The 24,368-nt window shown below is 39.9% G+C and overlaps 1 protein-coding gene across 1 annotated transcript in view; it reads right to left on the bottom strand.

Annotated features, from left to right (window-relative positions):
* Window positions 1-24,368, bottom strand: part of Ext1 (exostosin glycosyltransferase 1) — a 262,925-nt gene that overhangs the window by 218,865 nt on the left and 19,692 nt on the right. The gene's annotated exons all lie outside the window — the stretch shown is intronic.

Genomic DNA, 24,368 nt, shown 5'->3' with positions numbered 1-24,368 from the left:
TGTCTCCCTTAAGATAAGTTAGTAACAAGAACATCCATTCCATCTTTCAGGTTAATAAACTGAGTAACTAGGTAAAATGACAAAATGCTTCAACTGTATTTTTAAAATTCAAAATTTCAAAGTATCATTCTCTTAATAATGAAACAAGTTCTGCAGAAATCTGAGAGGACATGTTGTGCCATGGTAGAGCTTCATCAAGTGTCAGGTAGCATTCATTCACGTGTAAGAACTTCCTGAAGGGACCCATGTTCAATGAGTTTTTATCTAGTTTCCTGGTCATTATGGTCTCTGCCTCTCAACAATCCTTCCCCAATTGACACAGATTCCATGAAAAGATCATTCACTGCATGCTCATTCATTGACTTGCTTAACAGTTAGACCTACCAAAAACATAAGGCTCTGGTGAGCCCAGGGATCCAAAGAAAAGTAAGCTATATCAAGAGAGGGAGCCAGTCTGCCGACACATGTCCCAAGGCAGAGCACTCCATTCAGTAGAGAAAGAAGCTCAAGGGTTCAGGAAGCAGAGGAAGGGCAAGGAGGGCCAGCTTTAACCAAGTCACTGTCCCAAGGCACCACAAAGAGAAGCTACTGGATCTAAGTCCGCATAAATGAACAGAAGGTCACCAACTGGTGGAAGGAAGCAGGGGATCTGCGGCATTCAACGCAGAAGGCATAGCATGCTAACAACCCAAGATGGGAAACATTTGTGACTAACAGTGGCATTAGTGAAGATGACCTTGGACAATGAATAGGGCCGATTTAGGAAGATCTGTGCCTCAAAGATTGGGATTTTGCCCACAGGAAAGGGGCAGGTACAGCTCTACTGGATAAGTGTTTTAGAAAATCATTCTATACATACATTGAAGGAAGCAAGGCAACTGCATGATCGACTATTTGTCAAAAAAAAAAAAAAAAAGGAATACATAATTTATCTTCCTTAACATATTTCTGCAACTCCTCCTCTCTTTTTTCCTCCCCCAAACACCTTCTAACTGTTACTAGGTCACTATAAATTCTTAAGGTCCAAATAATGCAGAAGCCCAGCTTTCTGAAACATTAAGATACAAATCTGGAAAGTAGACTCCAATATGTCTAATCTCTACCTGAAAGAAAAAATGAAATGCAACCTTTTAGACAGATGATTGTTTCTGTAAAATTTGTGAGTTTGTTCAGGATGGTGGGGTCTTTTTTTTTTTCTTTTACTTGAGTTACTCTTTAAACTTGCCTTTACTGACAAGCGTGTACTAGGTGGAAATTCATTTCTAAAAAAAAAAAAAAGCAGACCAGTCAGGCACAGTGGTGCATGTCTGATCCCACCAACTTGGGAGGATGCAGCAAGAGAATTCCAAGTTTGAGGCCAGCCTCAGCAATTTGGTGAGATCCTCTACAACTTAGACCTGTCTTAAAATTAAAAATTAAATTAAATAAAAAAGGACTGGGAATGCAGTTCAATGGTAAAACACCCCTAGGTTCAATCCCCAGCACCAAAAAATGAAAATAAGTAAAAACACAGATAAAAAGCAGTAGAGATTAAGCAACTGGCAGTTAGAGCTTAAAAAAAAAAAAAAAAAAAAAAATCTAGTTCCCTTTTAAAACAAAAAAGTGTGTATCTGCTTAGGAACTATAGTGCTAATCAAGGCAATCACACAACATTCAGAGTTATCAAATTGGCATTTCCCACTGCAGTTCATCCAAGAGATGTGTGTGAAAGGTGTACACACACACTTTAATATGGCTTTCAATGTTCACTGAAAGCAGATCCTTAGTTATTTTTCTGCTTGCCACAAAACTGGAGGAGGCCTTTTCTTCAGGTTTGCTCAAGTGCCCCGGGGTGATGGGTGTGATCAGAAGCTCCCAAGATTGGCTAATGCTCCTCTACATGCAGATGTTTTGCTCTTCTCCGTCCTCAGGAGGGACAGCTTCACTTTTCCAAAGGAATTCTTAGGGGCCTGTATAATTGAAACTGAAAGTCTTTTACAAATAACACTGTAGTATTAGCTACAAATTCTCACCTTCTGTTGACAACTGGATTGGCCTATGGATCAGCCAAATTCAGGAGAACATTCGAGACTGTACTTGGGCCAGGTGTGGTGGCACAGGCCTGTCATCCCAACAGCAGGGGAGGCAGGAGGATTACAATTTCAAAGCTAGCATCAGCAAAGGCAAGGAGCTAAGCAACTCAGCGAGACCCTGTCTCTAAATAAGATAAAATAGGGCTGGGGATGTGGCTCAGTGGTCAAGTACCCCTGAGTTCAATTCCCAGTACGGAAAAAAAAAAAGATTGTACTTGAAGTATTAACTTCTCAGATTTTTGCATTACTGTTATTACATGGAGACAAACACCATACACTTAGTAAGACCAGAGTAATGTGTTTTTAAATATGCTTTTAAATGTATGCCTCCAGATGGAGTCTTCAAAAAGGTTCTCAATTCCCCAGGAGCCAATGAACAGATAACATTTCAGATACCCTCCAAAGTGAAAATAAGGAGCCATCAAGAAAAGAACTAAGGTGTAGCACCAATAGATCAGAAAAACCAGAATATCATAATTTCACAAAGATCTATTCAAAAAACTGTATCGATTCACTTATTTCTCCGCAGTTTCAAATCAAAACTTTTTTTGCTGTTGTTCGTTTTAGATGGGGTCTCACTATGTTGCCCAGGCTCACCTGCAAATCCTGGGCTCAAGCAATCCTCCTGCCTCAGCCTAGAGGGTCACTGGGACACAGGTGCACACCATCACACCTGGCTCAAATCAGGCAATCACCATGGGTTTTAGGTCAGAGGCTTCACCAAAGGAATTTAAGAAACTGACATGTGTTGTAAAACTGCACTGTGTTAGGGCATTCAGGAAAAGAGTGAACTCTGCATTTGCACCTACATGCTCACCATCTGCTACAGCCAAGGTAGTTACAGTCATCCATTCCAAACCAAGCACAACCAAAGGTAAGTTTTTAAGAATTTGAGCACATTCGTGTGTAGGAAGAATTAGGAGAATAATATTTAGTGGGTGAACAATTTTAATTCTCCACTTGTCCCAAATCTTCCAACTGGAGAGTGGCAGCTGCAGACATGGATTGCAGTCCTCACTATGGCACTAAATAGCTACTGACCTTGGACTCAGGACTGAAGTCTCCATTGGTCTCAGCTGGCATATCTGGAAAGAAAGCCAATCTCTGTGGAGGAGGTGAGAAGAAGCCTGACTCCAAGAATCTAAGGACCATTCCTGCTCTATTGCTACTGCAATCCTGAACTGTCTTAAAAGGTTTCCTCCTTTGGCCACCATACCTGTTTGAAAACTAGGTAATTTTATAGATGTATATTAGAGAATCAAATACTTGCAGATCAGGTTAACTTTAGTAAAGAAAAAGATTTTTTTTAATAGTTAAAATCTAATTTGCAGGTTTAGTCACCCACTATCTACTTGACAAATGGCTGTTCAGGGATGACCAAGTAAACAGGAAAAAAACAGCTGCCATCCCTAAGTTTCTGGTAGACTGCTGCAACATGGCCAGGATAATTCTCTCCCCACATGAATGCCATTGAGTAGCACCCCCTCTCCTGCTGATTCTGGTTTAGCTAGGTGACCTGCTTAGCCCAAAAGAATGTACTGGAAAGGACATAGTGAGATCTAAGCCGAAACTTCGAGAGCCCTGCACTTCCACTGTTGCCCTCTCTAGAGGCTGCCTTCATATAAGCTGCGTTCCTACTAGAGAGCTTTCCCCCTGGAGGGCCTGCTTCCCCTCTAGCACAGCATCTGGTTCATAGCAAGTGTTCATTAAATGGTAGTTCTTATCTAAAAAGACAGAACTTGAACTAGCCGAAAAGAGCAAGTAGTCTGGAGTAACAAAGAAGAATGAGAGAGGCTAGAGAGGCAAGGTGGAAGGAGGCTCTGTAGTGTTCAATAGGTGACTGACAATTTTGACAGAGAGACCTAATGCTCTGCTCCTTGCTCAGTGCACTCTCCAGGGATGACAAAGAACAAAGCAAAGCCTAGCTTTAAAAATGGACTGTACACAGCTGAGAACATCAGACCAAGACAAAGGAGTTCATTCTAGACCAAAGCAATGGTCAGGTCAATACTAATTGGAAATAATGGCAATTATCCTCCCCCAATTACTAAAATTGCAGAGCAGCTATGCAGAGATCCTATCTCAGCAAGAACAAGGCCAGTTAAATGCTGGTTGGTTTTTAGATATTGCCCATTAAATCAGAGACCTTATCATGGCTGAGGCTACTTCTGCTACCTCTCTTGTAGCTTGATGACATTTGCGTCAATCCATGATTCATAAGCCCCATGTTGAAGCTTTCCAGGACTGGATCAACCAAGTGACAACCATTAAAGGAAAGTAAATCATTTAATTCCACGTGTGGAAGATGAGCTACAGTCACCATTACAAGACCTGGCCATGGTGGTGTGCTTTTGTGGCATTTGCTGTAATAATAACAATAACTGCAATGACCATTTTCTGACTACCTGAGATAGGCCCCAGAAACACACTCTCATTTCACCTTCATGGCATCTGTGGATGGAGATGCTACTCTCGTTCTGCACTAGGCAAATCAGTTCAACAAGGCTGTGTGACCAGGGAGCTTACGATGCCAGAGCTCAACTTGGAATTCGAGTCTAGCTGACACCAGTCAAGTTCTTAACAGTTCTTCAAATAATGTGGCCAACCTCTTTCTGGCATCTTGAAAGAAATTCAAAAACAGAGATATGCTTCTTGTCCAGGAAAGATCACATCAGTTTGTCTTTTAACTCCTATGTGAAATAATTTAGCTAATGGAGTAACATTCAAGAGACACAGAAACCAGAACTGGTGAATTGAAATGCTTGCACAACACCTGAATCTGGACAAACGCTACCTCTTTAGGAGGCAGAATATACCCAAAAAAAAAAAAAAAAAAAAAAAAAAAAAAAAAAAAAATTTATTCCAAATCCTCCTTCCTGATTAAAAAAACAAAACCTCACAAAATAATTTTTTAAATCATCTTCATGGTGAATATTTTTGATATGGCCAAGAGATCTGTCTCAAATTTCTTAGAAGAATTATTTCATTATTACTATTACCATTGCTGTTTTGTTTCAGTTGCTATTTATTGAGTCCAAGCCTAAGCTGCACTGTTAGTCTTGCAATTTGGGGACAGTTCCACCACATGATTAAGTCCAAGCTCACCTAGAGGGGAAGTGTTGTCCCTGGAATACTTATACTCCCTCTAGCATAGTGCCTGCTCATACGAGTGTTCAAGATATGGCAGTTCTTATTTAGATGGACATAGCTTGAACTGGCCAGAGCAGGTAGTGTGAAGTAACAAGAGACAGGCTACTGTACTGAAGCAAGCCCCTTAGCTCTCTGCTGTTGCCTGTGACTTGTCTTGATCAGTATTACATAGCAGAGGGCAATGATGTGTCGTTTTCAAACAGAATGAAAGGGCAATCTCCTACCTGGCAATCGTATAGCATTAATCATAATTTTTGTTCTTCTGATTCTGTTCTCTCCTCCCTAGCCTGGAGATCTCAGCACACCTGCTGGAGGCCAGTCATGTAACAGGAGCACTCTTTCCCATTTGCAAGTCAAGAAATTCATACAATCTACCATCAAGTCAATGAGTGAGCAAAAATGACACTTGGGCCGAGTGTAAGTGGTAGGGTGCATCTTTGGAAGAACTATAGATTTAGAATTAATAAGAAACAGATGGAAAGAGAGGAGCCACAGAAGTCAATATAGACACTGAGGAAGAACCTCTGGGTGGCAACTTCATCTCCAGAAATAACTTCATTCCAAGAGTTAAAAGGTATGTACAGCAATGTCACAGGCTTTGGCACATTGCCTAGGGTGCATTTTTCATATTTTTTTGATGGTTGTTGTTTGGCTGTTTGGCTTTTTAATCTTCCACTCTACACCACATACACAAAATGGTTTATGGTAGGACCCAGGAAGAAAATCCACCTCTAGACACAATGCAATAATATAACCATCTCTTGTAAAGATTAGCTATAATCCAGACCACTGCAAAGATTTTTTTTTTTTTTTTTTTTTTTTTTTTTTGTACCAAGGATTGAACTCAGGGCACTTAACCACTGAGCCACATCCCCAGCCCTTTTTATATTTAATTTAGAGACAGGGTCTTGCTGAGTTGCTTAGGGCCTAAGTTGTTGAGGCTGGCTTTGAACCTGTAATCCTTCCGCCTCCGTCTCCTGAGTCACTGGACAGGTACAAAGATTTTTTCTGACAACAACTATGAACTAGGTAATGTCCTTACATACCCAATTTAGTGATGAGAATGAGACTTAGGGAAGAAACTGTGATCATTTCTATACTGTCACTGTTGTCCACAGCAGATCTATCTGACTATGTTCAAGTATCAAGTAGTCACAACTGTAAATTTCAGTATATTTGATCTATATAGAAACATAATGCTGGTGATGCCCTTTTACTACAGACACATATTTTTGAAAATATATTTTTTATTTACTTTTTTTTTGGACATTCCCAAGCTTCTTAAAGAACATCATAAATTTCTGTGTATGTGTGCATGTACATACATATACCCCAAGAGAAAGCATTACAGATATTTATTTTAAATCTCCCACAGTTCTGGAAGTTCTTTATCTCTGTTTTGATTTCTGTTTCAATCTCCTAGACATAATTTATGTTTGGCATAAGAATATTTTAAAGTAAATGTAAATTGAGATTACTTTTCATTTAGAAATGTCAGAACATGAAATTAATTGGGGCTACCCAAGACTTTGAAAAATCAAAACTGAAAATAACTGACTTAAGAAAAAAATTATCTCTAAAGGAATCCAACACATGTGAGGAAAGATTCCATTTTTGGACTCCAGTATCAATACAAACATAAGTAATAAATTTAAGGAGTTAAGATGAGAAAAATTCCTTTATGACTGCTAAGTGCAAACCAATGGGAATTATATTTTATCCTATACAAATAGCATACCAGACTCACAAGAATGACTTCCACAAACACAATTCAGTGGAGAAGAGCAAGAACCGTCACAAAATCTCCTGAAATTACCATCAATGGAACCTACCTGTAACTGTTCTTTCCAACCTAACTAAAAAGGGATTCAAGAGGTTTCTCACTAAAAAAGGAAAAAAGACTTTACATAAAATACCCAATCTAAAAATAAAAACCATATAAAATATTGAGGATGCAATTTGAATGTTCCTACGGCAGTTCTAAAACCTCCATTTGGGATCTGATCCTTCAGAATACTAATTTATTTGTTTTGAAGTAGTTTTTATGAACAAAACAGCCTCTCATTTCAGTGATGTAAGTGGGTGTAGTAAACGGAGCCAAGAGTGAAAATGAGAATTTAAATAAATAAAAATAGTGTCAATGAAAAGGTACTTCAGTCTGTACATGATTCCATCATTCAGACTCTGTAAACTGGTAGGTAGATATTTCCCAGAGTCAGTCAGCATTTCCATCCTTAGGACAAAATAAATAATTGAAGACTAAGTAACTGTGCCAGTGCTTGGTCTTGGGGACCATTTTACAGATTGCCATCTAATGGCAGTGCCTTCTGTGTGGCCCTGTGTCACTATGGGATGAAGTTAGCGTTCCTGTTTTTCTGACACTGAGATGTTAGTGTCCTTTAACACGGTCTGCAATAGAAGGCAGGGGTGACGGTGGCGCGTGGGGATTTCTTGTTAAAACCTCCACCATAGGAACAGACAGCTTTGTGTTTTCCAGAGAAAATAAGTCAGAACCTAATCCTTACCTTCACAAAAAGAGTGGGAAATGAGGCTAAGGAAAGGGCTTTAATGACAAACATGGTCCAGACTAGGAACAGCTCACCTGGAAGACGGTGCTTCTCCAGCTTCCGATCCCTCTCCTAGTCCATTCTCCCATCCACCCATTCTACAAATACTCCGCCAAAGACTCACACCACACTTGGTGCTTGGCTTTAAAAACTTATCAAGACAGCCGGGCGCGGCAGCACACGCCTGTAATGCCAGAGGCTCAGGAGGCTGAGGCAGAAGGATCTGGAGTTCAAAGTCAGCCTCAGCAAAAAAGTGAGGTGCCAAGCAAATCAGTGAGACCCTGTCTCTAAATAAAATACAAAATAGGGCGGGGGTTGTGGCTCAGTGGCCAAGTGCCCCTGAGTTCAATCCCTAGAACCAAGAAAAATTTTAAAAAGTACCAAGACAGAAATGTGGCCCTTTCTATACAATCCCAATAGGCCACTTTGGGTGGAAAATGTGACAATTACTTATGATAAGCAACAGCCCCCACTCATTACACACCTATTGCTCAGGAAGCACTGAAATCCTTAAAACCTGCTCCACCTTCCATTTGAGAAGCCCTGAAAGGTTAAGCAACTTGCACAAGTCTTATGGACCTACATAAGTAGGTAAAAAGAAGCCAGGACAAAAATTGAGGTTCTCTGCCCAGAATGCGATACCACCTCTCCTCATCTGCCCTCCCCCCACACCCACCATATGGAAAAGAGAGAGGAATTCATCAGAGCTCACTTGGATCCAATATCAGCCTTCCTGACTTTTTCCTCATCTGCAAAATGGTAAAAAGGAGCATATCCACCTCAGAGGTATATGGTGATAAAACTATTATCTGTAAAGTTTGGGGCCACCAGTCAGTCCCCTGGCAACGATTGGACAATCACAAAATGGTAACTTAAATCACTGCTTTTAGAAAACAGGAAGAGCTGAGTAATTGTCAACAGCCTCAGAGTAGAAAAAAGAGAACTACATGAAACAGTTCTGCGACCCACCGAAGACATGAGAATTGCTGTGAAAGTCATTTCCCCATTTCATCCTCGGTAATCTGCTCTTCATAATGTAGCACTTAATTATATACTTACACTGCTACCTAATTGTCTGACCCAACAAGACTCCAGTTTACTCCAACAGAGACCCTTTCTGTTTCTCTCCTTCCTTCCTAGACCCGTGACCAGACCCTTGTTGACTTTTTATCAAAAATATTTGCAGGGAACTCTTATTTTCAGGAAACATAATGGGGCAAGATCAAAAGCAAGATGGAAATTGGTTTGTTGTAGAGATGGATCCAGCTATACATTTTCTCCGTTCTTTCAGTCTAATCATTACAAGTGTGTCAGGGCTTTAGCAAGGTATTGAACAAATCTTTCAAGGCAGTTTCCTGAGGAAAACACTGTTGGTGGGCACTCTCCCCCAAAGCAACCTGCTAATGGATCTGTGCCAACCCAAAGTAGGTAGGTCCGCAGGGATGAATGAAAGTCCTGCTACGCTCTATCAACACGGCCATCAGAAACACGGTTGGCATTCTTACCAACCCTCAGGGAAGCCTGAAAGTAAGAATGACCTGATACTAGACTCCAGGGACAGAATCCAATAGCACCTTATCAGGCTGGGATTTGGGATCAAATCTATTAAGAAGAAGTTCAATACAGAATTATTGAAAAGTTGGAGGTAAATCCACCAAATGAAATAGAGAAGGAAATGTTCAATTAGTGACCCAAGTAGAAGAAGGCTTTAACAGATTTTAGTTGATAATATGACATGGATTCATGAGGTAAGATTACGCATGAGCTAACTAATTCAATTTTAGGTTACCCAAAGAGAAAGATAGTAACATCCCCATCAGGTAAGTATACTGAGGTAGGCATTCATCGAAATTAAGTGAGCACTTGCCAGGCACAGTGGCACACAACTATAATCCCAGGAATTCAAAAGGCAAGAGGATCCCAAGTTCAAGACCAGTCTTAACAACTTAGTGAGAACCCGTCTCAAAATAAGAGCTGGAGATGCAGCTCAGTGGTAGAGCACCCCTAGGTTCAATCTCCAGTACCCAATAAAAGGGGTGAGAACTTAAGAAGGATCAAAGGATCTAGTAAAATAACTCTTTGGGAGAGAGGGAACCACTCATGCTAAAGGCCCAGCAGCATTTACAGGTGAATAAGCTCCTAGAGCATAAATCTTACCTTATTTCCAGACAGTTCTTTTTTTTTTTTTTTAATATTTTTTTAGTTGTTGATGGACATTTATTTAACTAATTTATTTATATGCAGTGCTGAGGATCGAACCCAGTACCTCCCACACGCTAGGCAAGCGCTCTACCACACAGCCACAACCCCAGCCCTTCCATACAGTTCTTTGACAGCCATGTGTGCATGAACACGGTTGGTGCCTGACCTCACACTGTCCCAACACTGGAAGGAAAACAAGATTCTGTAGGATTCTACATGGCTAGAGTAACACAGGCTCCTATGGAATTTGGAATTTGGATGTAGTGTTTTTGTTTTTTTTTTTTTAACTCTTCTCTTTAAAAATAAAAAAAAAAAAAAACACTTGCTATTTCAAAAGAGATGTGACTTCCATGCATCCCTGTTGCCACTAGATTTAAAACAATAAGTTTCACCAGAAAGACTAAAAGGAAAATAGATGTTGGGACACTGCAAAGGTGGGAGGAGACAGTTTTAACCTTTCTAAGCAGGGCAAGAGGGGAAAGTATGGAGATCAAGGGAAGCTGGATTAGAGAGAAATACAACGTTGAAGGCTTTATCCAATGTGCTTAGTGGGTTAAAATCACATCAAGTGGAACTAAGCATAAGGTCTGACCCAACAGGTAGAAAAAGAAGCAAAGAAAAGGTTGAACATTCACAGAGAAAGTGAAGAGCCAGGAAGTAAAAGAAAAACCCAAGCTCACAATCCTTGGCTTTGTGCTTAAACAATGTGCAAAGAAAGCTGTGTTTGTACATGTGAAGATAAACAGAATCTAGCTCAGTAGCTCTAACATTACTCCATTTTATAGTTAATTAAACAGGAAAGATTTCTTTAAAAAACATGAATGTTTGAGGCCACACTGAAGAATTTCAGAAAGACAGTAAAAAAATATATAATAACAACATACAGCTAATATTTATTGAGCAATGGCAAGAGTCAAATACTATGTTAACCATTTTGTATGGATTTCCTTGCCTAATCTTTGAAATAATTTCGAGGCAGGTGCACCCAAACCTCATCAGAAGCAGTGGTTTCCACAGCCCTGAACCTTCCTTCCCCGTTAGCCATTTAGCTCTGCGATCCCAGCCTCATCTTTTCCCACTCCCTTAGCCCAAGAGTAGACAAAGCATAATGGAAAAAGAGAAAACCAGGATGGGGGGATGTGGGAGTGGGGGTGAGGCAGGAATAGGGAAATTCCCTAAATAAATGCTGGGATGCGGGGAGGGAGAGAGGCAGGATGAGAGATGATCTAAACTACCAACAGGAAAAGTGCATTTTTCTAAGACAACAACCACAAAAGTTCAGAGGTTGCTCTAGGCGCGGTAAATCTTTGAGCTGTCTTCAAAAGTCATTTTCTGTCCCAGACATTCGCCCTTTTTCCTGTTGCAAAGAGAAAGGAGGCAGCGATCCGTGAAGTGTCAGGAATGCATCCGAGGGAGCCCCAGCTAAGTTTCAGGGACGCTATTGTGCTGCTGTGAAGTTCAAAGGAAAAGACCGTGGGGTGGACAGTGTGGTGGCGAGGGGCGGAGCGCGCAGGGGACCCAGGCGAGGTGGATCCCCTGCAAGCCCTGCACCCACTGCACCGCACCCCAGGCTGCTATTCAGCAGCAGGGAGGGGACACTGCCGAGAAAACGGGGGCACCGTGCAGGCTGGTGGGGAAGGAAAATGAAAAACCCACCAGACAGGGTCAGAACTTTGGGAATTGAATGAGCCCAGCACTGCTTTGGGATCCCGCCAGCGGGTAAGGGGCCAAGATATTTACATTTCTCCAAGCAGGCTGGGGGTGGGGGGACAGGAGCTGGGAAAGAAAGTAAAAGAAAACAAACTGTTCCCGCCATTAAATATTCATGACAGCAGCTTTGCTAAGGCTAATGGAAAGCACATAAATCCCTTTACAACTTTGTTTTAAAAAAAGACGGATGAGGGTCACAGCATGCTCTGAGGCAAACAGAGGAGGAATAAGAAAATCTGGACCACAGGGCGCTGGAGGCTCAGGGAGGAGGCCCGGAGGTTTTATTTAAATGCATTCCAGTAGGTGTGGACACACTGCCATTCGTTTCTCATCACTACAGTAAAACATCTGAAAGTGGGTTTTCAATTACCCTACACTCCTAAAGGGCATTTTTTCCTCTTGAAAGTTTTATTCCCCCAAATGAAGCACTTGACAGATGTTACTGTTTTAAATCTTCCTCAAAGTCAGGTATAAATTCTTGAAACATAAAATCCATCTTGGTCAAGGAAACAGGGATCTTATCATCCTTGATCAGAGACATCTTTCTAGGCACACGGGTAAGGGATTCTTTCAGAAAGCATTCAGATTCCTGAACAGTCTCCATTTAGCAAAGGACAAAGCCAAGGGAATTCTACCCAGGCCTGACTAAGCTGGCCTCCCAGTTTTTAAGCAACCTGACTGTATACAGACTCCACCCTTCACACTCCATCTGTACAGGAAGCATCAAGAGGAAGAAGTCACCAGGCACAGAAATACCTACAGTGAGGAGATACCACCGGCCACTGTTACTAAGGACTGATTTGTCACCATTTAAAACCAAAGAAATCCTTTGGAAGAAGTTGTAATTTGTACTGCAGGGTTGTTTTCTGGGGTTCTGGTGATTTTTGTTGTTTTTGTTTTACATTTTTATACTCTACAAGGGAAACATAAAACAAATATGTACACGTTATGCTTCAGATTAAGGTTAGATTTCTATGTCCCCACTATTATAACTCAGGGGAAAGGGAAGCAAGGCAAAACAATCCCTAAAGGTCTCCAGAAAATTCAAAAGTTGTTAACAGAAGAGTTCAATGACCTCAAAAGGCCACAAAGCACAAAATGGGCTGCTTTTAATGTAAATGTAAGGCATCATTTTTGATACATTTCACGAACAAATTCCACTTTTTGCATTTACTTCCCATTCCAGAAGGGAAAGGGTATGGTGTACCTTGTGGTGTATTAAACATCGTCCACTGTAATCACTTAATAATGCCATTCCAGGGAATAGAGATATAACTGGCTGCTCTTTTGGATGAGTAGTATATGCGTATGCACTGTGTTGCTGGGGATGGAACCCAGGGCCTCAGGTGTGCATGCAAGTGCTCTACCACTGAGCTAGTTCCCAGCCCACTTTGCATGAATTTTAACAATGAACGGAAATGGTAACGTTTTCCATGGGCCACTCCATCTCAGTCTCTCCCTATGTCTTTGTAGACACTTCTGTTATCACTCAGTAATCACTCCTCCAGGGAAAATGTATGTCTGGATCTCCCCAGTGTGCTTCCACCTTGGAGCTCCCAGAGGCCCAAGAATGTTGTTCACCCATGTGCCCAAGAACAGTGCTGAGCCTGATGGTCCCTCAAGAAACCCCTGGCAGAACACAGTAAGTAACCCAGTAGTCATGGGGCCCACACTGAGTTGGTGAGCTCCTATTACAAAGGTGAATCTACGGAATGAAGGCCTGATGGAATTTTCAGGAGATGGAGATACCATTAGGAAAAATCATTTACTTAAATTATATTTATCTTATATTTAGGTTGTAGAATGGACTGTGCAACCAAATGGAAAAATCTACAGTAATTTTTGATTTTATATAAATAGGAAATCAAGAATTATTAATGGAAAAATAAACATAAAGTTAAAATAATAAATGATTTTATATAGATTTTCCTTTTTAGGACTTTTTTTTAACACATGGAAAGTACTAGTTCAACTTCCTCCGTTTTAAAGAGAGAGAAGGGAGGAGGGACTAAAATCCAGCCTTCAGACTTTTCAGTTAAAGAAACAGTATACAGAAAAGTACAAACTGTGGTAGGGTTTATTTTTCTTCTAAAAAGTGCATTTTAGATTTTTTTAAAACAAAAAACAAAATAAAATAAACAAATGATTACAACAAAGTCCAGAATTCCTAGAAGGCAATAAACTATCCTTTCAAGGTAGTATGATAGGAATGTCAGGGGCTTTGCTGTACATGGAAAAGGTCACTAATGGGCAATAAACTCCCAGTTTCAGAGCTTCGGGAGCCTCTGAGGACACCAGGCTCTCTGCAATCCCCCAGGATCCAGTTCCAAGGCTTGCCTGTTGAAGTATCCACAGTTCAGTACTCAAATGAAACCACACTGGTCAAATCCCCAGTAAGCAGGAACTAAGTGCATATTTGAACCAAAGCACAAGAAAACTATTCCTAGTTAATCGCACCATAGAAGCACTCCATAATGTTCTATAGCCAAAGAGAATAAGTCCTTACTAGTGTACAAGGAAGATGCTTTTAGGCAGTGTTACTTTACTCTGTTTTTCATATAGCCTTGGCATGAGGCTTGGTACCTTGATTGTGCTCAATAATGTGTGGCATGAATGAAACAGGCAAGAGGAATAACAAAATCAAGCAGTTTCAGCAGATTAAGGTGTCAATTATTCTGAAAAGCAATAAACCCAGAGTTCAAACAGAGACTATAACAATAAATACCAAAGTGATAATGATAATAAATTTGCTTCATGATTTGCAAAAAAAAAAAAATTTAAGAGTCACCTTTCTACCTAGCATTCCTAACTAGGTTCACGTTTCAGAAAACGTCCTTCATTTTTTACTAACAGTACCTTCACATTGACTTATATAATTCACATTACAAACAATCTATATTGGGATGTCAAGTATAGTTTTCTTAAAAAAATCATGAACATTTCTGTTGTCATTTGAGTGTGTATTCTATGTACTATTGGCAACATATCTACAGCAATTTTATAGTAATCCTATTTAATATTTTGCATTTTTATAGGTTTTATCACTCAAGTATGCCTCCCTCAGCACTATCATTTAGTCTTACCCATTTTAAAGAACAAAAATTTGCATTAGCCTTTAAGTCATTTCGAATCCACAAGTTTCTCTTTCAATCCGTCTTTATACAACTTACTGGCTACCTATTGAAAAACAAGAGCCATTTGACTAATTTTTCATTTATAGATTTTATTAGTAAGCTTTCCTAAGTCAACATTATTTTAGAAAATAAATTTTCAACCTGAAAGTTCATTATGAAAGGCATTTCACATGATAAATATGCAATCAACTCTCAAAAAACGAAGGGCAGATAAAGAAACAAAAGTGGACGTGTAGCTGCCTCCAATTACATCATACACATCACATGAGACCATGTTAAAAAGATTTCAGTCAATTTTATTCACATATAGGGAAATGTGGCATGATAGATATGTTTAGTTTTGTTTTGTATTTTTTTTTATTAAGAAAAGGAAACCCAGAAGAGGACAGTCCCTTCATATAGCTGTGTAATTATCATGTTTAAAACTCCTAACCCTCATTCATGAATTCCATATGAATATGGAACTCAAATAAAGGACGAACCAAAACTCTTTGAGAAACCCAAAGAACAGCCAAACTAGGTTCAGTTTATACCAAGAACCTACTATATGCAAAAAGTGTCTGCAAAAATATGAGTTATGATTTTAAGTTCCATTAAGGGAGAAGTTACGGTAAAAACAATGATTTGTGGTTTTGTTATAAAAGATAGAATATACTAAAAGTGTTATTAAAACATGCAGTTCATAGCTGAGATTTTTCAGGAGTAAAATTAACACAACTAGGTATACTGGTGAAATTGGAATATTCAAGTAATCAAATAATTCAGTCAAGTCCCTTTGGCAGAGGAAAGAACATTTTTAAGGGCATGAAAAAGCAATACATCGAAACATTTGGGAAATTTGACCTCCTCATCTTTTTTTTTTTTAATGTACAGGTTCTCCTCATCTTTTAAAACCAAAAAGAAATAAAAGAAAGCAACCATAGTCCAAATATACTATGGGAAATGGAAAATACTCCTTGTTCACCACATCCACAAGTTTGATGCTAATTTCCTTCTGTGGCTTAAGAGCATCAATGACTTGAATAAAACTTCTTTTTTTTTTGGAAAGCACAGAATTCCTTTTGATGTCACAAACACAGAAAGGTCAAAGGTTAGACTGCCACTCAACATTATGACATGTCAAGAACCTGAACAGGAAACCCATTTCTAAACTTACCCAAGGTGCTGCATCCTAAAGCGAGAGCGGCCAGGCTTTGTTCAGCCTGCTGGTGTTTTTGTACTTTGCTTAAGGATTTATTCATAAGGGTGACAATGCCTACCTCATCACCAAGGAGAAACATTCTTTCCTATACAAAGAATCCTGGCCGTTTCTTCCAACTCAGGCCCCCCACCCCACCCACTAATTACTTTCTCAACCTTCTGGAAGGCTAAGAGTCTAGTCAAGTTGAATAGCCCCGGGTTTAGCCCACATTAGACTCTATCTTGTACTTCACACTCCTCCAAAAATTAAAAAGAAAAACATCAGCCATACTGACTCATGGGGGAGGGTGCCATAAGATTTCTCTGGAAATGGAAAATCAATTTTGTAGAAACAAAGATTAGAAATTGCTCCCATACAAAAATGGCTTCACTTACAAATGGTATTGGAGCATATGAACTCAAGGAAACCAGGTTTGGGGAGAAAAGTGAGCTATTCATGTATTCAATGAACATTCACTAATGCCTCCAGACACATAGCTAGGCACTGGATGAGAACGATCCTTGTCCCCAAAGAGCTCACCTTGTGACAGGAAAGAGAGACCACTGGACAACATTTACAACACTGTACCATATGTGCTGGGAGAAGCAAAAGTAAGTGCTCTGGAGCCCAAAGAGGGGAGCCTCTGGCCGAAATAGACAAGGGAAGAGAAAGAATTTTTTATGGTCTGGGCTTGTAGCTCAGAGGACGAGCACTTGCCTAGTATGTGTGGAACACTGGGTTCTATCCTAACACCACACGAAAATAAATAAAAATAATTTTTAAAATAATAGTTTTTTATAAGATGATGTTATGCCATAGTTGAGCCTTCAAAAATAAAGGTAAGCAAAAAATCGGATGCGGGTGAGGCCAGTGGTAGATGATTCACCAGGTCATGGAAATTACAGAACGATGATTTGACCTGGAAATATGAACAGCCGTATCTATTCAGTAGAGACCTCAGAGCAATGCAGAAAAGAGGACTGGAACTCCACTAGTTCCAATCCTGTGTCCTCCAGCAGTCAGTCAGGGAATACCACCTGGCTGTTATCAGTGAGAATTCCCTACCATCCCCAAAACTTATCTAATAGCTGCTTCATAAAGTGCAAGAGAGGGCATGCATTTTTTTAAACATTGAACTTTCTCTTGCCTATCACTGTACTTTAGCTTCAATATATCAAGTTTGGAAGCTAACAAGTGAAGTAAGTAAATAATTGCCTTTTCTTTTACCTCCCCATAAATTGGCTCCAGCTATCAGCAAAACCCATTGAACTTCCCTCTAAAAGAAGTTCTGATGGAGATGGAAGCATTAGTCTTTCAAAGAGATTGGTTTTAATCAAATACTTGCCCTTTTATATCACTTGTAGTTTAAATGGTACTCTGCAGGCCTCGGGCATAATCAAAACATATGCATTTTTCTCTGAAGGTAGTTCTTTTAAAACTTGGCCAAGGATAATGCCTTCGAAAATGCAGGGATTTCTGCCACCGAAAGAAGTGGAACAATGGAGAACTTGAAACTACTTTATAAAGTATATTTTTTTTAAAATCATAACTCACTTATAATAATGGGATGAAGGAGGTGTGGAGCCTTCTTTGTCAAATGTAGAACAGTCCCTCACAAGGAGAGGAACCAGGTCCAGAGGGAAGTCCTTGAGGAGTGGCTTCTAATTCTGGCTCCTCCACTCAAGACCACAGCATCTCTCCGGGCCTCATCCTCCTGACACCCCACCCTTCAGCAAACAGAGAAGTTCATCAACTCCTTTTATTTTGAGAGGGGGCCTTAAAATTGAATCAATAATAATACCAACTACTACTTAGGAGGCACTTTTGCTCGATGCTGTGATAAATGCTTTCCACAGGGCAACATTAATAAGAGAGACTAGAATCCCATTGTACTGATGAGGGAGTGAGGGTCTAGATGACAAAGTGACACTGAGACAGCATGAAACACTCCTGACCACTACACTCTTCTGCTTCCCCAACTTCCCCAAACCTCCAAGTCCTCACTAGGTCATGCAGGTCATTGAACCCCAACTGATTTATTTAAATACATGGTTTTCCCCCAAACATTTTTGCAGTTTATACAAGGTTAAAAAATGTGAACCCGGGACACTTTTGGATAAGAAGGTTCCAATATGAAATGTTTCACATAACTAGCTCTTTTATTTCCAAGCAGATTTACTTTGTAGAGGCACCTCTGGTTTTAACCAGAGGATGCTCTGAAGGGGTAGACCCAGAGCATCCCCTAGGATACCTTATTTTCATCCCCAATGTCTACAGGCAAAACTGGATATTTGGGGTCTCTTCCTTCCATAAAGTGATGTCACCAGAGAACTAGCTCCCAGTGCAGAAGGTGAGGTGCAGACATCTGAGTAACTGCCACTCCCTGGCAGTCTTCCTGGGCTTTGCACATCAGCCTTTCATTCTGCACACACCGAGTCCCAGGAGGAGAAAGAGGAAAGAGACTTACAAAGAAATCGCCACTGTCATTTAATGAATTGACGCTGGCGTGCTTTTAATAGCCCCATTTAATTGTACGGTGGTATTTCTGCAAAAGCCCTCCCACCACTAATGTATTAACAGTCGCTCATCCTGCCTCTGGGGAATTACAACTGCTCCATTTTCTCCTCTTCCACCCAGCCCCCCTACACGACTTGCCTTCCCCTTAACACTGTCACAAAAGCTGAGAACAAAACAAAAAAAATTACAGGATTTTAGGTGGGTATTACTTAGGTATATTAAACTGTGGCATTTAACTTCCAGGGGTGGGGGGAAAAGGGCAGCATTTAATGAAAGAGGGTTATGATTAAAAATGTAAAAATAATAGAATACTAAAGCCACAATCATGGGTACAAGAAACATTAACTTTCAGTTATTTTAAAACCATAACATCATCAAGTCCATTATAGAGAACTGATGGCTACATATGACCTCCACACCAAGACAAGGGAACAGTTTTTCTCACCCTAATAGAACATGCCAGCCCAAAATAGCAAAATGCATTAAAAATAGTAGATGTCTTAACTGAGGTCTCCTGTAGCCAGGGGCATGTTATTTCTAAACCTTCACATCGTGTACCCAAACACAATGCAAAAAGGACAATTCTCAAGTGAGAAGTCTCACTATTGTCCTAAGAAGCATTGTTCTTCACACCTGGGGGGGGGGGGGAGGTGTTTCTAAAACCAGACACCATGACAGAACAGTTTAAGATGATGACCAGAAACCTCTGACTTTACTATCTGGAAAATTCTACATTTATTTTTCCAATAAGATCTGCCCGTTTTCTTCCAATCATACCAATGTGAGCACAACTCCCCAGAAATTAAGCCACTAAGAAGTCACAGTAAGAATGAGTCCCCTAAAACAAGGATATTTCAGCAGAGGTCCACAATTACCTGTAGCAAGAATCTGATGGGTAATTTAAGAACATGGGGCTATCCATATGCACTACCTAGAAAATGTTCCAATCTTACAGACAATGAGCAGGCTAACCATAATACATGCTAAGCCAACTACTGTTTTCAGAAATCCAACTTCAAATAATTTTCTTACAAATCACCTCTATTCCCATGCCCCATGAAATCTCTGCTGGTCTTTCCAACTTGATTTTAAAATCCCTCACCTATTCTAAAGTTCTTCCGAAACTGAAAACAAAGAAGAAAGCATTAAGTTTGTGGTGAGGAAAAGAACCTGGAATCTCAGAACAGTGAGGTGAGCACAGCGATTAAACTTCTCTTCCCATCAGCTTTTCTGTCATGTTACCAGAATACACTATGGAGGACACGCTTGTGGCCCAAGGAAGCTGTATAACATTACAGCTGACTGACAAGAACAATCAGCAGTAGAGCTGGTGGGGCTTGAGAGATGGACAGACAGACTTTTCTCCCCTTATTTTACACATATAACTGGATACAATTCCCTTCTCAGCATAAAATAATGTTTTCTGTTACTCTGAATTTGGGGATACAAGAACTGAGTTTGAAATGGAAGCTTATAAATGGGCCTGGCACACAAAAAGCACTTAATAAATGCATATTCAATTCAAGAACAGATAAATCTCCAGAACGGCACTCTCCATAACATGTAGAGAGAACACTGTACTATTTAATACTCTCCAACTAGTTCCCACTGCTCCAATTAGCTGTTATGCATCTGTCTTATGTGGCCAATCACCCATCAGTCACCCTAAGAGTTTAAAGATTCAGGTTGTCAAGGCCAGTCTGGCCCTGATCCATATTCTGAACATGAAGAATTCAAGACCTCAAACCCATGTCCTTAGACTCTGTCCCGCCCTGGTTGGTACCTCAATACTCCTCTTTCCAACTTAGTTGGCTCCTAAGCAGTCACTCTCAAGCTGGTGTCCTCATGCCCAAGACATGTAAGAAGATTTCTTCACTCAAGAATCAAGCACTGGCTTTGGTGGATCAGTTTCAATGGCAATCAAAGATACCACCAACAGCCTGGATGGCCCCCACTAAAACATTATCCCTAACCTATTAATCCCATTGAGGCGAACCCTAAGGAACACACCCATTAGTGTGGAGACAACTAACAAGTTGCCAAACTCTCTCACCCAACCTGGATAGGGGGAATTCAAGATCACCAACTAGGACCTTCCTGAGAACCTAGAGGAAGGCTTTCTGGTAATTACAAGGTCTACAGAATAAAGATGCAAGGAACTCTCCAGAGCTAAAATAAATAGGACTTGCCAAAGTGACTAGGCCCCAGGTACTACCTCTGCTGACCCCACTGTCAGCCCCTCATCAGAATCACTGAAGAGCACAAGTCTATATTACCCTAGTGCTGGTGAGGGACATATGCCTGTCTCCCTCACTGGACTGCAGATACCAAAACCACAGGAATCAGACATTTATTCAGCAGTTCAGGTGCCAAGCCAGTAAATAACCTGGGCATGTTATATAATTCAGCCACTCCCAAACCTGCTATCAGAGCATCGGGGTCACTGGTGAAGCCTCCAGAAGACAGAGGCCCAGAGCACAGCTCTTGAAAATGTTGGGTGCATGTACATCAGTATTTTGAGAAGTCCCTGGAGGACTCTGAAAGCACAGCCCTAGGTGAGACCCTGGGCCTGGCATTGGTAAGAATTAGGACTTAAGAGCCCAATTTGAGCTGGGTTCAAACCCTAACTCTGTCTCTTATTCTTTAAGGGCCTCGGCAAATTGTGGAGTGCCTCTCAAGTCCATCCTATCTGTAAAATGGAGATCAGCCCAATGTACACCTCGGAGTTTTTGCAAGGTAAGTGTGTTAAGAACATACCTTCCCAATACAAAGTAATACATGACAGATACCTGGGTAGGGGACTCAAAGCACTGTGCCCTATCCACTCCATACTGCATCATAATAGTTCATTGAAAGGAGCTGGGATAAGTCCTTATTGCTAACAAGGTGTGTAAGTTTCCATTGTTAAACATATATCATCAGTTAGCACTGGTCCTCCAAAGACCTTGCTAACACATTGATAAACGGCAAGGGTAAAATGTTAGAAACAGGTGCGTAAATTCAACTTTTATATTTATGTTAATAAAACAAAACTTGGATATCAAGTTTATAAGGTTTGAAGATAAGGATGCTGAAGTTATTAAATAAGCTATTTGCTAAAGCCTTGGTGACAGTTCTCTCTTGCATAGGAACAGGACGGACCGGGGAAGGCAAGGATGTGCCAAGTGTGTGCATGTCACCGTTTCATCAGTGAAACACACAGCTTAGATGGGGGACAATATTCTGAGTGCCATCAGAAGCTTCATCTGAAAGTTAGCATTTCCTTTATTTATGGAATTTGAAGGGTTTAATTTTGGGGTTTTTTTTTTTTGTTTTTTTTTTTTTTGGAGCATTTTCCTGTTCTTTTGTGGGAACGTATTACATTCCGAGCCTAGTGGATGACAACACCATTTTTATAGCAGAAGTCACTGGGGGGAAATAATTCGCTGAACAGACACTCGCTTTTCTGCAAACTTTAATGGAACACATATATTACACAATTAGGAGACAAAAGCCACACGTTCACATGCACACATAGACTTTTCTATCCTGTTAATTGTATGTGACTTTGGTCAAGAAAAAAAAAAAGTAGTGTTTTTACTGAAATCAAATGGTTCTGATTTGTTGCAGAGCAGTAAAAAAGAAAAGCTTTACCCGTCCTGTACTGAGCAACAAATTTCATGTCCCTGAGTATCCCCCTGGATAATCTATTTTAAAGGAACATTTTGAGCACTAGAAAAATAAATAATATCCCTTAGGTGAATCTGACTTGTAAATAAGGAAAGCTATTAAGCGCTTAGTGTTTTTAGTCTCTCTATCATAAACTCCATAAATAATCTCAAGATATATAGCTCATCTGGCTCTACTCAATAAGGCTTTGTTTTTGAGTAAAGCAGAGCACAACACTGGCAAATTCTCTGATACCCAACCCTCATCTCTTAATAAAAATTCCATCAAAGGTGGGAGAAAGGAGATTGCCAATTAGACAAAATAGAGAGTCCAGGAACTTAAGCAATTCTTGTATTAGGTTATGTATTTATTGCCTATCAATTATATGGCTATTTATAGTTACTGATTGCCTAAAATTTTATGAATGTCTCCAAAATTTTTTCACACCACCATTTTTCTGGAGTGGAGAGACTCTTTAGGTAAGCCATTTTAAGAGCAAAAGCATAGAAATAATCTTCCTGGAAGGGCCTTTTATTCTAAGCACCTGGCATAAAGCTATTGTGTCCAGTGATTTCATATTATGGCCTTCCACACATAAAGGAAATGCTCTGAATCCTAAGGACTAATTGCACATCCACAGATTTCCTCTTTCCACAGAGCTTTTTAATTGGGTACTTTAAGTTGCCAAGTATGTTCAAAAACGGTATTTCAAATAAGCACGCAAAGTGACTGCTGAACTAGAATTGGAATATTCAGCTTCCCTTTGGTTGAGGAACCCATGCACTTATTTTAAGCTATTCATTCTCCACAAGATGACAAGAAGAAGGGAGAGACCAAGTATCTTTGTCTATTTAATTCAACTTACATTCACAATGATATGAATGGTTCCATTTGATTCCAATGCAACACGCTAATGCAAAAAGAGTTAAGAGATCTAAAATCAGAAACCCCTACTCCAATGGGATATAAAAATTAAATATATGTCCTTCTACTTTCTGTAAGTAATTAGCTGTATAGAAGAACGGTATACATACATAGGGGCTTAATTTTGTCTAAGGCTCAGTTATTTCTGAAGCCACCCTTCTCCAGTAAAATCCTATGCTTTGATTCAGAAGAAGAGGTCGATATCACATACAAGACTCTGCAACATCACACAACCACATAAAACTGTCACCATGAAATACTGCGCTGCATGACTCTGCTACTGCTTCTTTTATTCTTGCAGCAATGGACACACAACCTCAGAGGATGAATTCACCACTTCAAGGCTCATGCCTAGCACGGTACAGAAACAATGAGAACAGCTTTGGGAACAGGAGCCCCAAGGGATGCAGACATTGCTATCCAATCTGACAGCACATCCACTTTTGCATTAATAATTTCTATACTACCACACTCTGCATCCCCCACCCTCAAGTGAAAGGTCTTCCATGCTAGAAAGGAGGCCAAACCTGAAATTATTCCAATGCTTTCAAAACATTGAATCAATTTCTTCCATCAGATATTCGTATATTAAAGTTAAAATATTAGCTTCAGATTGTAAGCACAGTTTTCAAAATAATTATTAGGCATTGGCAGAGGTCAGGAACCAAACATCAGAAGGTCTATGAGCCCTACAAAAACGTATGTTTAAGTTTGATGTGTAGTTTTCTAAAAGGAGGTTTGGGAAACCACATGGTCTAAGAATCTCAGCAGTCAGCTATAAAGTCGTTTCTATGATTATGCTGAGGGAAATAATCATAAATAAAGCTATACAATTATACAGAAGATAGAAGAGGAAATAAATAAATCCTTCAACCTAATGTGCTTACCTAGAAGGAACATAATGACAACCTTTTACTACGTACCCTATAACAGAAAAAAAAAGCATTTGTTTAATAAAAGATAAGTTGGACTCATGCATGTAATTGGGAAGCATTTGTTGCTATTGTTGTTATGTATTAATGTACAAAGAGATTCTTCATCCCACGAGTAGAATTTTAAAACCTGATAGAAACAAGCCCATTCTCAGGCTTATAAAACAAGCCTTTACAGATAATTATGTTTTATTACTCCTCATTTTATGGGAATTGTGTTATACAAAACAAATACCAGATGCCTATTTGTTTTATTCATTTCAGGGAAAAAAAATCCTACAAGTGCCTCTGCGAATAGAACTGCTTTTAATTAAACACAATGCACAATGAGC

Source organism: Sciurus carolinensis, chromosome 1 (assembly GCF_902686445.1).
Source record: "Sciurus carolinensis chromosome 1, mSciCar1.2, whole genome shotgun sequence".
Classification (NCBI taxonomy): Eukaryota; Metazoa; Chordata; class Mammalia; order Rodentia; family Sciuridae; genus Sciurus; species Sciurus carolinensis.
Note: the sequence above shows the minus strand (reverse complement) of the source record. Positions and strands in the feature narration are given on the sequence as shown.